This window comes from Chiloscyllium plagiosum, unplaced genomic scaffold (genome assembly GCF_037043375.1).
Source record: "Chiloscyllium plagiosum isolate Xiang-an unplaced genomic scaffold, Cpla_swu_hap1 HiC_scaffold_37, whole genome shotgun sequence".
Lineage (NCBI taxonomy): Eukaryota > Metazoa > Chordata > Chondrichthyes > Orectolobiformes > Hemiscylliidae > Chiloscyllium > Chiloscyllium plagiosum.
Window position 1 is genome coordinate 89,398,381 of NW_028270175.1, and position 17,508 is coordinate 89,415,888.

Sequence of the window (17,508 nt, forward strand, 5' to 3'; positions counted from 1 at the left end):
GGGTCAGTGACAGACACACCTTGGGGTCCGACTGGTCTCCATTGAGTCAGTGACAGAGACACAGTGTTGTCCGTTTGCTCTTGCCTGGGTTCGTGATAGAGAAACAGTGTGGTCAGCCTGCTCTCCGCCCGCTCCCCTCCCCTGTGGACAGGACTGCTAATGGATTTCCTCATGTATTCGGACATGCTGCCAGGCAGAGCCATGCGCTGGCATACCATGGACGGGGTCATGGCTGATCAAGTTGAATGCAGGCGAATACAAATCATTGATTCATAGCTTCTGGGAGACTAACTCTTCTTAAAGGACTCTCTGGGATTTGTTCAGACCCGCCAAAAGACATTGGCTGTGGTCTCCATTTTGCAGATTGGGAGCGGATCAGAGACTGTGCTGTATGTAGCACTCACATCACACAGTTTGACATTAAGCAATTCACATAAATTTCAAAAAGGTAAAACTATGAGAGGGCCAGGGAAGAATGCTAGGTCTCGTGCTAAGATATTTGTGTAATCGAGGGACATGGGTAACGTTCCAGAGGACTGGTGGGTTGCTGATGCTCTGGTGTTAAGGAAAACCCATTTAACTATAAACCCCTGAGACTGACATAAATGGTGGGTACGTTTTGACAAAAGGAATTATGTAAAAACGAGGCAATTAATGATTTTTTTTTACATATATACTGAGATTGTGGAGAGGCCGACAGACGGACAACTCTGGAGGAATTCTATTTTCGTCCGGAGTTTGAAGAATGAATGGTGGATTTCCTTTGACAAGAAGTTTTTTTTTTCGTTTGTTCAAATTTATTTAATTTATTTTCACGATTTGTAAGTTTATTTTTATTGAGTTTTCGCATACTTCATGTTATATCTGTGGGAAAGGAATGGAAACTTATTTTCATAAGAAAGCCGATATTGACAGCTGTTCTTTTTAGGTTTGTGTCACTGAGGGCATATGGGAGGTAGTGACTGTTATTATTACGAAATTTAGAGAAGTGATTACACAGCAGGAGCCGTCAGACAGATCATAGACTGACAGGGAAGGTAAGAAGGTAGTTCAGAAGTGTCCTGTGGCTGTTCCTCTCTCAAACACATATCTTATTTTGTTTCCTCTTGAAAGAGGCAGTCTCTCAGAGAAATGTAGAAGAGCAAGTCACATCCGAATCTATAAAAATGTGCAATGGGTTTGTAAAAATGTAATAAAATAATTCTTACTGGGAGTCTCCTGTCAGAGGCACAGACAGAGATTCTGTGACAGTGAGCGAAACAGTGAGGATGGTATGTTGCTTTTCTGGTGTCAGATTGTGGACGTCTCAAAACGTGTTAAGTATATTGTGAAAGGGGAGAGTGAGAAGCTGGAAGTTGTACGCCTTGAGCGGAATGATTTGGTCAGGGAAAGCGATAAAGGTTTGCAGAGTGAATACAAGACATTATGTCGAAGGTTAAAAAGCAGACCAGAAAATGTAGTAATCTCTGGTTTACGTCTGTTCCCAAGTTCGAAGAAGAGCAATTAAATCAATGGAAGAAGAGGCAGGTCAATGTGCAGGAAATCAGTTTCTTGGATCGTTATGAATTTTTTGAGGTAGAAAAGGCCTGTTCAAAAAGGAAGGTTTGCACTTGAACCAGAAAGTGACCAAAAACCTGGCAGGGAGATTTGCTCGTTCTATTTTGGGAGCAACTAATCTTTTAGAAATATAGTGGGTTCATTCTAGGTAACGTGAAAATAGACAGAAAGGTGAGGATGATTATGATTCTGAAAAAAAAGAGTAAGGTAAGTAGAAAAGACAGATAAGAGCTAGTCAGGGAACAAAGTAACTTTTAAGAATTAAACTGCATTTATGTCAATGCAACAGCTCTTCCCAGTCAGTCGGATGAGCTCAGGACATGGATGGAAACATGGGATTGGGACGTCATAGCTATTTCAGAAATTTGGCTGAGGGAAGGACAGGACTGGAATCTCAGTGTTCGCGTTTTCGCTGTCATGGGAAGGATGGAAGAGAGGTTAAAGTGGAGAAGGTGTGACATTTTTTGATTCAGGAACGCATTACATCAATAAATAGAGTAGACGTTCCTGAGATACAACTTACTGGAAATGTATGGTTCGAAATGTTGTAACTGTACCTGCAGTTACCACTTCCTCTGGCAGTTTATTCCAATAGTCAGAAGGTCTTTACTGATACATTTTGCAAGATTCTCCATTAATTCTGCATCATTTTTTTTTCACATTTAACACAACAGTCGAAGGAATTGCGAAGCCATCATGTACAGATTACAAACACCTCTCAGTACTCTAAGGTTATAATAGTTGGGCAGTTTAAATTTCCAAACACTGCCTGGTACTGCCATAATGTTAAAGGTTTGATGGTGACGAATGTGTTAAATGTTTACAAGAAAGTTTCTCGATCAAAATGTAAATACTCCATTTAGGGAAGAGTCAAAACGTGAACTTCACTGAATCCCGATGGCGTGGAAGCAGGCCATTCGCCCCAGTAAGTCCACACCAAATCATGGAAGGGAATCCCACCTCTCTACCTAATCTTACCCATGGCTAATACATTTAGCCTGCGCATCCCTGGACACGAGCAACAGTATTGCATGTCCAATGCACATAACTTGCACATCATCTGGCTGAGGGAGGAAATCAACGCAAGAATTTGAAGACAGATGGGAATGTGGCTCAGTGGTTAGCACAGCGACAGCAAGACGGGTTCGTCCCTCCATCAGGCGACTGCCTGTTTGGAGCTTGTGCATTCCACTCGTGTCTGTATAGATTTCCTCTTACAATCATGAGGTGTTCATGTTAGGTGAATTGGTCTCGATAAATTGCCCATAATGTTCAGCGATGTGGATTAGTCTGGGGTAAATATAGTGTAGTAGGAGAATCGGTGTGGGTGTGTTACTCTAGGGAGGGTCGTTGTGGACTTGTTCAGCCGAAGTGCCTGTTTCTGCACGATAGAGATTTTGGTCTCTCTGCGACAGGAAATCTATTGCTCCATTAGGAAGGTTTCAGGAAGTATTATTTTTAAATATTCATTTGTGGGACCTGGACGTCAAAGGCTGTCCAGCATTTATAGCCATTCCATATTTGCTCTTGAGAAGGTGGTGCTGAGCTGCCTTCTTAAATTGCTGCGGTTCACTTGCTGGAAGAAATCATCATTTTATCCAAAGACTGAAGTAGCAGTGGTATGTTTCCAAAACAGTGTGGTAAGAGGCTAGGGGGGGAACTAGCGAATAGTAGTATCCGAAGTACCCACTGCCTTTGTCCTTCTCGGTGGAACTGGTCGTGGTTTGGAAGGTGCTGACTAATGTTCTTTCGTGAATTTCTGCAGTGCATCTTGCAGATAGTACACACTGCTGCTACTGCGTTCCAGTAGTGGACCATTGAATGCTTGTAGATTTCGTACTCATCAAGCAGATTGCTTTGTATTGGATGGTATCAAGCTTCTTGAGTGTTATTGGAGATGCACCTATCCAGGCAAGTGAGGAATATTCCGGCACGCACCTGATTTGTCGTTTGTAAATGGTGGAGAGAATATGGGGTGTCATGAAGTGAGTTGCTCGCCGCAGTATCTCTAGTCTGTGACCTGCTCTTGCAGCCACTGTTTTTATGTGGTGAGTTCAGTTGAGTTTCTGGCCAATGGTAACCTCAAAGATGTTAACAGAGGAGGATACAGTGAGGGTAATACTGTTGAGTATAAAGGGGCAGTGGTTATATTGTCTCTTATTAGTGATTATTATTGTCGGGCATTTGGGTTTTGCAAGTGTTACTTGATACTTGTGGGCCAAGGCTGGATATTGTCCAGATCATGTTGCCTTTGAGCACGATTGATTCATTATCTGAGGAGTCGCACATGGTGCTGAACATTACAACCATCGGTGAATATCCCCACTTCTGACATTATGACAAATGTAAGGTCATTAGTGAAGCAGTTGAAGATTGTTGGGCATTACCGTGGGGGACTTCAGAAAAAATGTGGTGGGTTATGGTGACTGACCCACTATAACCACAACCATTTTCCTTTGTGTCATGTATGACCGTAATCCTGATATGCATTGAATTAGTTTGGCCTGGACACCTTGGTCAAATACTCGGTCTAATGCGGCCTTGATGTCAAGGATTGTCAGTCTCACCTTAATTCTGGAATTTACCTCTTTTCTTCATATTTGAACCAAGATTGTAACAGGATGAGGAGCTTAGTGACACAACTGGGCATCACTCAGTAGGTTGTTGCTGAACAGGTGCTGATTCACAGCACTGTTGATGACTTCTTCCATCAGCTTAGTCATAATGGAGACTGGACTGATTGGACGCTAATTGGCTGGTTTGGGTATGGCCAGCTTTTTGTGGACAGGACATATGTAAACAATTTTCCCCATTATCGGATACATGCCAGCAATGTAACTGTACTTGAAGAGCATGGCGAGAGGAGCAGCAAATTCCGGAGCACACGTCTTCAGCATAATTACTGGAATGTTTTCAGGGCCATTGCCTTTTCAGTATTCGCTGCGTCCAGCCGTTTCTTGATATCGCGTAGAGTGAATGGAACTGGCTGGAAACTGGTGTCTGTGATGCTGGGGACCGCTCGAGGATCCTGAATTGGATTATCTCCTCGGGACCTCTGACTCAAGATTGTTGCTAATACAGCAGCCATATCTTTTTCACTGAAGTGCTGGGTTCTTCAGGATTTGAGAATGCTGACATTTGCGGAGCCTCTTCTTCAAGTGCCTTGCTTAATTGTCCACCACCATTCACAAATGGATGTGGAAGTGAATGTTACTTGGATTGGAGGTTTGAGCCACGAGAGAGGCTGGGGCTATTTTCCGTGCGGCAACAAAGGCTGGGGGCTGACCTTATGGAGGTTTATAACATTGTGAAGGGTATAGATAGTGTTAATAGGCGAGGGTTTTTATTTTAAGTGAAAAACAGTGAACAACTATGTGGCATAAGTGTAAGTTGTGAGATGAAAAATTTGGAAAGGGCCTGAGGGCCAACGTTTTCACGCAGAGGGTGGTGCGTGTATGGAATTAGTTCGCACAGGAAGTGGTGGAAGTTGTTTCAGTTACAACATTGATGAGGCATCTGCATAGATATGTGCATAGCGATATGGGCCAACTGCTGGTAAATGGAATGAGATCAGACTAGGATACCTGGTTAGCATGGATGGTTGGAAATCAGGGTCTGTTTCCATGTTTTACGACTCTATGTCGCTAGATAAATGCAGAAAACAACTTTTATCATATTAAGTTAAATAGAGTTAAAGTTGACCCATTGAAGGTACGTCAGACGAGAGTAACAACAAATATTCTCAAAACTCGCTGGGTAAGGAAAGAAATATTAAAAGAGATTAAATTTTATGGAGTGTTTAATTTTGAGAAGTAACAGGGTAGTCGGACGAGTGTGGAGGAGGGGATCTGTTCCGAAATGTATACAGCTCAGTGACTCAGGATTGTCAGATTTATTACTGCTTCTGTCGTTATTACCAGCATTTTACTTATTTCGATGAAATCTGTAATTTATTTCATCATCACACCAGCTGGTAGCATTTATGTCAAAGCAGAATATCTAATACTTCCATGGAGATTTAAAAAAAAAGGTTTCCACCAACCAAAGAGAGTAAAGACGTCAATGGATGGCTTCGGAACATTTTTGAGTAAATGGGTGAGAACCTATAATTAAGAATTTAATGGACAACGCGCCTTTGCAGGGTCACTGTGGTCAGTTCATGATGATGAATTGGGATTTGTTGGGAAAGCAAACCAAAAAAAATTTGGACAAAGTTAATTAATGCAGTTTATAAGCAGGTCGATAAAATGTGCTACAGGAAAAAAAAATCTATAAGGCAGCATCCAAGGAGGAAGAGAGTCGACTGATGAAGGATTCTGCTTGAAACTTCAATTCGTCTCTTCATCGGATGCTGCCTGACCTGCTGTGCTTCTTCCAAGGGAAGAATGTATCGACTCTGTCTCTACAACATTGGCAGACCTCACTGTCTGCCAGTTTACAATCTGGTGTCAGGCAAATATGGCCCTTGAATACGAGGGTCCAGGGGTAACAATGGAATCAATAACTGATTCACCAATTATGAACTGAGCTCGAGATGGATATAGGAGTTGTATTGCTGATGGAAGCAATCATTCTTGGTGATGATGCGAATACCTTTTTGGACTGATCTTAGGATCGATTATGAGACCACAAGCAAGCAAGTTTCACTTAGAGACAGTTTACACTGAAGTCAATGCATCAGGGAAAGCCACAAAACGCTTTCATGGAAGCACTGAGGATGTTGGCTCAGGTTCCACATCTGACCCCATTCCCAAGCTTCAAATCCCGTCTGTCACTGAGTCCTCGGATTGGGCCTTGGATTCCCCCCCAACACAGAAGCTGATTCTTCGAAAGAAAAAGTAAAGAAAGGGAGTGGTATAATCTCAAGCTAAAATCAACCCAGCAGCATGTTGCTGGCCCATATCCCTCCAAACCATTCCTATTCATGGACTTACCCAAAAGTTTTTTTAAACGTTGTAATTGTACCCCTTCCTCAGGAAGTTCACTCCACACTCAAACTACCCTCTGTGTAACAATTTGCAACGCATGTCTTTGTTTTTGGAGCAAATCCCTCCTCTAACCTAAAAACGTGGTCCTTCCACTTGAGACTCCGCCATCCTGGGGAAAAGGCAACTGCCATTAACTCTATCCATATCCCTCAATTTTTTCACAAACTTGAATAAGGTCATTTCTCATCCTCCAGCATCCAGTGAAAAAAGACTCAGCCTATCCAGTCATTTTTCAGAACTCAAGCCTTCCATACCTAGCAACGTTCTGGTAAATCTCTTCTGAACCCCCTGCAGCGTAATGATAGCCTTCCTATTACAGGGCAACCAGAACTGGACAGAGTGCTACAGAAGAGGTCTCACCAATGTCTGTACAATCTCAACATGACGTCCCAGATCCCCCACTCAATAGACTAAGCAAAAGTCAAACATGCCAAGCACTGTCTTATCCATCCTGTGATGCCAACTTCAATAATTATATAAGACCATAAGACATAGGAGTGGAAGTAAGGCCATTCGGCCCATCAAGTCCACTCCGCCATTCAATCATGGCTGATGCGCATTTCAGCTCCACTTACCAGCGTTCTCCCCGTAGCCCTTAATTCCTCGAGACAACAAGAATCTATCAATCTCGGCCTTGAAGACATTTAGCGTCCCGGCTTCCACTGCACTCCGTGGCAATGAATTCCACAGGCCCACCACTCTCTGGCTGAAGAAATGCCTCCGCATTTCTGTTCTGAAATGACCCCCTCTAATTCTAAGGCTGTGTCCACGGGTCCTAGTCTCCTCGTTTAACTGAAACAATTTCCTAGCATCCACCTTTTCCAAGCCATGTATTATTTTGTACGTCTCTATTAAGTCTCCCCTTAATCTTCTAAACTCCAACGAATACAATCCCAGTATCCTCAGCCGTTCCTCATATGTTAGACCTGTCATTCCAGGGATCATCCGTGTGAATCTCTGCTGGACACGTTCCAGTGCCAGTATGTCCTTCCTGAGGTGTGGGGACCACAACTGGACACAGTACTCCAAATGGGGCCTAACCAGAGCTTTATAAAGTCTTAGTAGTACATCTCTGCTTTTATATTCCAACCCTCTTGAGATAAGAGACAACATTGCATTCGCTTTCTTAATCACGGACTCAACCTGCATGTTTACCTTTAGAGAATCCTGGACTAGCACTCCCAGATCCCTTTGTGCTTTGGCTTTATTAATTTTCTCACCATTTAGAAAGTAGTCTATGCTTTTATTCTTTTTGCCAAAGTGCAAGACGTCGCACTTGCTCACGTTAAATTCCATCAGCCATTTCCTGGACCACTCTCCCAACCTGTCAAGATCCTTCTGCAGCCTCCCCACTTCCTCAGTACTACCTGCCTGTCCACCTAACTTCGTATCATCGGCAAACTTCGCGAGAATGCCCCCGGTTCCCTCATCCAAATCGTTAATATATAATGCGAACAGCTGTGGCCCCAGCACCGAACCCTGCGGGACACCGCTCGTCACCGGCTGCCATTCTGAAAAAGAACCTTTTATCCCAACTCTCTGCCTTCTGTTAGACAGCCAATCCTCAATCCATCCCAGCAGCTCACCTCGAACACCATGGGCCCTCACCTTGCTCAGTAGCCTCCCGTGTGTCACCTTATCAAAGGCCTTTTGAAAGTCTAGATAGACCACATCCACTGGGTTTCCCTGGTCTAACCTACTTGTTACCTCTTCAAAAACTTCCAACAGGTTTGTCAGGCATGACCTCCCTTTACTAAATCCATGTTGACTTGTTCTAATCAGACTCTGCTCTTCCAAGAATTTAGAAACCTCATCCTTAATGATGGATTCTAGAATTTTACCAACAACCGAGGTTAAGCTGATTGGCCTATAATTTTCCATCTTTTGCCTTGATCCTTTCTTGAACAAGGGGGTTACAACAGCCATCTTCCAATCATCCGGGACCTTTCCTGACTCCAGTGACTCTTGAAAGATCTCAACCAATGCCTCTGCTATTTCCTCAGCCACCTCTCTCAGAACTCTAGGGTGTATCCCATCGGGGCCAGGAGATTTATCAATTTTACGACTTTTTAACTTTTCTAGCACTATCTCTTTCGTAATGGCAACCATACTCAACTCAGCCCCGTGACACCCTTTAATTTTTGGGATATTACTCATGTCTTCCACTGTGAAGACTGACGCAAAGTACTTGTTAAGTTCTCCTGCTATTTCCTTATCTCCCATCACTTGGCTTCCTGCATCAGTTTGAAGTGGCCCAATGTCTACTTTTGCCTGTCGTTTGTTTCTTATGTACTGAAAGAAACTTTTACTATTATTTCTAATATTACTGGCTAGCCTACCTTCATATTTGATCCTCTCCTTTCTTATTACACTCTTTGTTATCCTCTGTTTGCTTTTGTATCCCTCCCAATCTTCTGATTTCCCACTGTTCTTAGCCACTTTATAGGATCTCTCTTTTTCTTTAATACATTTCCTGACTTCCTTTGTCAGCCAAGGTTGTCTAATCCCTCCCCGGTTAATCTTTCTTTTCTTGGGAATGAACCTCTGTACAGTGTCCTCAATTATACCTACAAACTCCTGCCATTTTTGCTCTACTGTCTTCCCGGTTAGCCTCTGCTTCCAGTCTATTTTAGTCAGTTCCTCTCTCATGCCCTCATAATTACCTTTATTCAACTGTAACACCATTACCTCCGATTTTGCCTTCTCCCTTTCAAACTGCAGACTGAACTCTATCATATTATGGTCGCTACTTCCTAAGGGTTCCCTTACTTTAAGATCTTATACCTGAATCCGGAGTTCCCTCTTCTCTAAAACACTAACCGAGCCCCAACATTAATTGTATAAGGTCTACCCTTGTTTGTTTTGTCAAATGCAATACTCGCATTTATTCAGATTGAATTCAATCCACAGGTTTTCAGCCCATTCACCAATACCATCAAGATCCCTTTGTAATCTTAGCAAACCTCCTTCACTGTCCACTATGTCACCCTCCAGCTTTCCAGTACATCACACATGGCTGTCAGTGGTACAAATCCCTTTGCTAGGGGCTCCACAATTTCTTCCCTCGCATCGCACAATGTTCTGTCATACACTTAATCAAGTATTGGGTCTTTCCATGCCTTTGTGGTTTAAAACTTCCAGCACCACCTCTTCTATAAGATGCACTCTTTTCAAGTCATGCAGATGTACAGCATGGAAACAGACCTTTCGCCCCAAATCATCCATTCTGTCTAGAAGATCTAACTAAATCGGCCAGATTAACCAGCACTTGGCTCATGTACCTCTAAACCATTACAATTCATATACCTATCCAGATACCTTTTAAATGTTTTCATGGTATAAGTCTCCGTTACTTTCTCTCTAAGCTCATTCCAAACACGCATCACAATGTGCGTGAAAAAGCTGTCCCTTCAGTTGATTTTTAAACGATTGGCTTCAAACCTTAAACCTATGTACTCCATTTTTGGCTCCCCAACCGCTGGGAAAAGACCTTGAATGTTTACCCAATCCATGCCTCTCACATTTATATAAAGCTCTGCCCGGTCACCTCTCAGTCTCCGACGCTCCAGGGAAATTAACTCCAGCTTATTCAGCAACACCATAGCAACATCTTGTTAATCTTTTCTGAACACTTTCAACTTGCACACTATCGTTCCGATAGCAGGGAGAGTGGAATTGCAGAGAACTACAATCATGGCATAACGTATTACTCTTGTTCCCTGAGTTCCATAGACTTGGACCATAGTTAGCTCTGGAGTGAAAGATTTGCTTAGGGTCTGAGCAAATATCCTGCAGTTCCACACATCAATGGCCTTATTGATCTTTAAGGCACCCTATTTTGTCACAAGTTACTCGTTTACTCTTAATATACTTATACAATCACTTTTGGATTCTCCTTCTCCTTCTCTGCCGAGGCTATTTCATGTACCCTTTCTGCATTCCTGATTTCCACCCAAAGTGTATTCCTACAGCCCCTGTGATCCTCCAGGGATTCCCTTGATCCTGCTGGCTATACCTGACATGTGCCCCTTTTCCTTTACCAGACCCTCAATACACAGCCAGTGTTTCCGAATGCTGTCAGCATTGACCTGCACGTAAACAGAAACATGCTGGAGCTGATCATTCAATTTATTTCACTTTTAATATATTCTCACTTGCCAGACTTCCCTTTCCCATCAAATAGACTCCCCAATGACCTTTTGAAAGTTCCTGGCTTAGACTATCAAGATTGATCTGGCCCCATTTCATACCTTGAACTGTGGACCAGGTCAGTCCTTTTCCAGAGCTATTTTCAAACTAATAGAACTGTGGTCACCTTAGCAAAATGCTTTCCCACCAACACCTCAGTCCCTTTCCCGACCTTGTTTCCCAAGGGGAGGTCAGGTTTTGCCCCTTTCTCTTTGCCAAATTACCAAATTCCTCCCGTGCAAAGGCTGAACACCGGTCTCGGTTTTGAAAGTTAAAAAACCCCGACCATAACAGTCCTATTATTATGACTGATATTTCAGATCTGCCGACATATTTGTTCCTCAATCTCCCGCTGATTATTCGGGGTCAGTAGGACAATCATATCAGAGTGATGACCCATTCTTATTTCACAATTCCACTAACATAGCTTCACTGGGCGACCCCACAGGAATATCTTCTCTAAGTACTGCCGTGATCATTCATGCAGTCAAAACCCATCACCACGCATCCTCTCTCGCCTCCCCTTCGATACTTCAAGGTAGAGATGCTACAGGAAGAAATCAGGTGCCAGTCCAGCTGCTCCCTAAGCTTTGTATCAGTAATAGCTATAATATCCCATTCCCATGTTCCGATCCATGCCTTGAGTTCATCTTCCTTGCATTGAAATAAATGCAATTTAATCATAAGTTTACCCCCATTCCCTTTTCTATTCTTGCCTTCCTTGTCTGATCAAATTGCTCTCTTTAACTTGTGTACCAGCCTCAATCTTCTTTCTAACCGTACGACTGTTTAAGTTGAAACACACTGCCAGACTAGTTTATATCCTCTCGAGCAGCTCCAACAATTCTCCCCCCCAGGATATGGGTCCCCCTCCTGCTCCCAGTTCAGTTGTCTTCCCCACCCAGTCTACCTGCGTTGACATCTTCAGGGATCTATGGACTTGTCAACCAAGGTTCCTGTGTTCCTCAATACTCCTCTGTGTATGTCCTTCGCTTATCATTCCCATAGGATATTACCTCACATTTCCTGTCATCTGAAAACCTACTAATGATACCTTCTGCTTTCACATCGGAGTTATTATTCGATAGAATAACCAGCAAAGGTTCCTGCACAAATCCCCGTGGGTACACCCGCTCGTGAAAGATTTTCAAACACGAAGAAGTCAAACAACAATTTTTTATCCAATTTATTAACTTGCTTCGGATAGTAATAGCTCTTCCCTTTTGGACCAGCCTTCCATGTGGGACCTTGTCAAAGGCCTTAATGAACTCGATGTAACTCACATAATCTGCACTGCCCTCATCAATATTTTTAGACACCATTTCAAATAAATGAAGTGAATTCCTCAGACATCTTCCTGTACCAAATCTTTGAAGCCGAGTTGATCCCCACCTTTTCAAGTGTTGCTTCATTCTCAGAATTGTTCCCAATAATTTCCCTCCCCCGTTGTCAGACTATCTGCTCTGTAATTACCTGGCCTATCCCTGCTGCTCTTCTTGAATAAAGGAACCAGATTAGCTATCCTCCAGTCATTTACCTGTGACCAGCAAAGTATTAAATATATCCACCAGGGCCCCAGCAATCGCCTCCCTTACTTCCCATTGCATCCTGAGATACATTTCATTGAGCACTGGAGATTCCTCCACCTTTATGCCTGTGAAAACATTTAATACCTCTCCTCCTTATTGGTCTTAACATGTTCTCGAACATTACCATCCCGACTGAAATCCCCGGCTACAATGCCTTTCTCCTGTGTGAATACAGATGAGCCGTAATCATTGACGACCTCACCCACTTCCTTTGGCTCCATGTACAGATTGTCCGTTTGGTTTCCAACAGGCCACACTCTTTACTTTGGCATCCTCTTCCTCTAACTACACTCATAAAATACCTTATGACCTTTCCTTAACAGTATCTGCTAAGTGTATTTCATGACCATTCTTTGCCCGTCATTTTTAAGCGCCCCCTTGCAATCTCCATACTATTGAAGAGCTTCAACTGTTTTCATCGCACTGTACTTTCTTTATCAAGCTCACGATATCGCTTCACCAGTATTCGCTGGAGTTACAGCATTTGACATTTACTCTTCAGGGAACACACAGGGCCTGAATTCTCACTGTATCACTTTAACATAACTCCTCTTGCTGAATGTGAACCCAACTGCAAACAGCTCCTCTCAGTCTGTGTTTGCCAGATCCTTTCTCGTGATTGTGATAATGCCCAGTGACGGTGATATTCTAACGATGAGGGGGCTTCCCCAAATTTGGCCTCTTCACTTCTGCACTATCCTTATCTTTTTTCAAAAATGACTTTGAAACCTAGTGTTATGACTACTAACGCCAAAAACTACAAAAATCATTATGTCTGTCATCTTGTCCAGCACCTCTAGGCCACTCTGTCTGTAACATCCAGCCCTTACTGATCTGCCCATCTGTGTAACTTCCTCCATCCTCTCCAGCACATGATGTCACTCTTCCAACCTGTCCTCCAGCGCCTCATTACTTCTAACGTTCCACCATCCATTTCACCTCCCTGTCTCTCCAGAGTCCTTGAGGTCCTCCAGCGTTTCCTGTCAACCCTCCCTTTGTGTAACGTTCTGAAGTCACTTGAACCCTCCCGAGATCTGTAACCTTGCCCTCTCTCTCGACAATCTTCTCTATCTCTGTGACGTCCTCTCATCACTACAATATTCCTTACCTCTGACTACCTCCAGTCAGTACTAACCTTCCTAGCTCTCGAAAATCCTGCAGCCACTAAAACCATCCATGTGTCTGAAAAGTCCTCTCAATTGTTGTAACAACTTTCATTTCCTTCAACTGTCCCTGTCGAAAACCTTAGCTAGTTCATAAGTCGTTGCTAACTCGGTAACCTCTTCCAGTGTGTTCAACTCTGAGTACTACCAACTTCATCCAGTGTCGCCAACCGTACCTACCTCTAATTGTCTAGAGACTGCACGTACCTCCCTACTGCGTTAACCTCCTCCAGGCTCTCTCATGGATACCATCTATGTAACCTTCTCCTGTTCCTGACTACATTCTCCTCCTGTTTCAATAACGACTGTGAACTTCGTGACCTGGTCCAATCTCTGCAATGCTGTGTATAATCAGCCACAGGGGTGGTACGGTGGCACATTCGTTAACACTGCACCCTCACAGCGTCAGGGACCTGGTTTCAATTCCAGCCTTGGATGACTGACTGTGTGAACTTTGTATGTTCTCCACCCCCCCCCCCACCCCCCCCCGACTATGTGGGTTTCTTCCGCATGCTCTGGTATTCTGCCACAGTTCAACATTTGCGTGATCGGTGTATTGACCATCGTAAATTGACTATAGTATTCAGGTGAGTTCACCATAAGAAATGCAGGGTTTAATGGATAGGTAGAGGAATGGGTCTGAGCAGGATGCTCTTCAGAGGGGTGATGTGGACTTGTTGGGCTGAATGGAGATTCTATTCAGATCTTCATCCAGTCCTGTCAACCATCCCTGTGTCTTGAACCTTTCCTCACCCCTAATACTCTCCTTACCACTGTAATCCCGTCCGGTCTCTAAAACACTTCTTGCCGATGTAAGCTTCTCCAGTCCTTCCAAAGATCGATATGACTGTCACCTCTTCCTGCTCTTAGAACCCTCCCTGTAACTATTGCCATTTATTACAGCACTCACAATCACTGTTCCCTCTTGAAACTCCCATAAACGTTTATATCTCTGTAAACTAATCTGGACTGTCCCAACTTCGCTTTAACAATTACGTAGGTGGAGTTGTGGACAGTGAGGAGGGCTGTTGTCGGCTGCAGAGAGACTTAGATATGATGCAGAGCTGGGCTGAGGAGTGGCAGATGGAGTTCAACCCTGCCAAGTGTGAGTTTGTCCATTTTGGAAGAACAAATAAGAATGCGGAATACAGGGTTAATGGTAGGGTTCTTAGTCAGGTGGAGGAACAGAGGGATCTTGGGGTCTATGTACATAGATCTTTGAAGGTTGCCACTCAGGTGGATAGAGTTTGTAAGAAGGCCTATGGAGTATTATCGTTCATTAGCAGAGGGATTGAATTCAAGAGTCGTGAAGTGATGTTGCAGCTGTATAGGACTTTGGTTAGGCCACAGTTGGAGTACTGTGTACAGTTCTGGTCGCCTCACTTTAGGAAAGATGTGGAAGCTTTGGAGAGGGTGCAGAGAAGATTTACCAGGATGTTGCCTGGAATGGAGAGGAAGTCGTACGAGGATAGGTTGAGAGTTCTCGGCCTTTTCTCGTTGGAACGGCGAAGGATGAGGGGTGACTTGATAGAGGTTTATAAGATGATCAGAGGAATAGATAGAGTAGACAGTCAGAAACTTTTTCCCCGGGTACAACAGAGTGTTACAAGGGGACATAAATTTAAGGTGAAGGGTGAAAGGTATAGGGGAGATGTCAGGGGTGGGTTCTTTACCCAGAGAGTGGTGGGGGCATGGAATGCGCTGCCCGTGGGAGTGGTAGAGTCGGAATCATTGGCGACCTTTAAGCGGCATTTGGATAGGTACATGGATGGGTACTTAATCTAGGTTAGAAGTTCGGCACAACATCGTGGGCCGAAGGGCCTGTTCTGTGCTGTATTGTTCTATGTTCTATGTTCTATGTTCTATGTAGTGAGACTTGCTCTATATCAGTGAAGTAATTAAGTCTTGGCAACCGTCACTATTATAATCTCCCTCCAGCCTTACAGCACTGAGAATCTGTACAAGCTGTTTTCAACCAGGCAGCCATCTTTGTGTCTGTAATCTCCCCCACTCATCATAATACATTCTCTCTGAGCTCCTCTGTAGTCCAGTGTAACCTTCTGCAAAAACACAACCTTCTCTAACTGTGTCAATCCCGACACCAGTCCCTATCCCTATAAGCGCTGTCTAATAATACAATCCTCCATGTAAAAGTATTCACTTTCAGTCCCTATGTCCCTCCCTATCTGTGTAATCTTCTCCGTGAAATTTTGCTTATATCTCGTCATTTTTCTTTCTAAATCTGAAAGCTCTGTCTCTTTTTACCTTGCTCAGGACACATAACCCTCTCTCTCTGTAACTTATTTCTATCTGAGAAACCTCCCTCTTTAAACTGCTCCAAATGTTCAACTCTCCATAAGCTCCTGCAGCTCTTAAACCTCTCCCTCTCTACATAACCTCTTCCAGTCTCTAAAACGTCTTCCGTCTGTGGAGACCTTACCACCATCCCTTTCTGTGTTATCCTCTCAGGTCCCTGCAAAACTCCCGATCTGTAGAATCCACTCCAAATCTTGTGCCTCTCCCGATCCAGTTCCTACAATCCCCATTTAACACCAACCCTGCCCCCGTTCACTGTGTCCCACCCTGCCAATGTAAGCTCCTCTCGTCTCTCCATTCATCTACCCATCTCCATAACCTTCTCCGGCTCTTACACCCCTATCTGTGTAAATATCACCCTCCTCTACAGCCCTCTCTACCGCAGGAACTTCCTCCTGTATGCGCTCTGCTCTCTTATCTGTGAAACTGTCTCCAACCAAAATGTCTATCCCTACCTCTGAATAAAAATCCAGATTTCACACCCTCCATATCTAAATAGCTCCCAGAACTAAACTTTCCTATTTATATAAATATCTTCAGACACGACTACCCGTCATATCTCTGTTATTCTCGATACAAACAACTTTATCTCTGTAATCTGCTCAGTATCCCAAAAGACTCGCTGTCTGTGTTATCCAGACCTGTCCTAGAAACATTCTTATCCCTGTAATCTGCTTCATTCCCCCAAACTCACCAGCTCTCTGAACCCCTCTAGGCTCTATGGTCCTCTCTCCCTGTGAAACCACATCCAGTCCCCGTAATCCTCTCAATCTGGGTCATCTGTTCAGTAACCTCCTGCAGTTCTCACAAAACACCCAAACTGTGCAACCTCTCATGTCCCTACAATCCTCTCTCCCGCCCTCCTCAAACATCTTCATCATCATGAATTTGCACAATTACTGAAGCCTCCTTTTGGCATTGCAATCCTCCTAATGACTGCAAAATCCTCTCCTCCTGATATCCCTCCCTATCTCTGAAAACCCCACCTCCAGTGTCTTTCTGGGGAACATTGCAGCGGAAAGAAGAGTTATAGAGTCCGGGCCACGTTACGAAGTTAGGAAGGGTTGCAGAACTTGGAGGATTGTACAAATGTAGGAAGAGATGGGGATCCTGCAGGAGGTTTGATGTAGCGGGATTCATAGAACCTGCAGAATGGGAGTGAGAAGAGTTGTGGATCCTGAAGCATGTTATAATTTGATTCATGAATTATTCTGATTGGACCAAGGATATTTTTCTTTCCACGAACATAATGTAGTTCAATCTTTTATTGTGTTTGAAATTGATTTCGTGAATACCATGCAATGCCAACCGGTATTAGGCTCTTTGGCCCATCGGGTATATTCCACCGTACAATGAGTTCATTATTGATCCAATAATCCACAACTCTACTTTCCCGCCTTTTCCACGTGACCCTTGTTTGCCTGATTGATTAAAATCTGATCACCTCAGCTGTAAATACACTCACTGACCCAGCCTCGACAGCGCCCCAGTAAGGAATTGCAGAAAGAGAAGATTTCTGAAAATTTGCAAGTGCATGTTTAAAAAAGGGCAAAGTCAGCATAGGGAAAGTTATACCTGACAAATCTGTTAAAATTCTTTGAGAAGTTAATGGGCAGGTCAGACTAAGGAGAACCAGTGGTTGTTTTCAATCTGGACTTCCATAAAGCCTTGGACAAGGTGCCTCACAGGAAGCTGCTGAGTGAGATA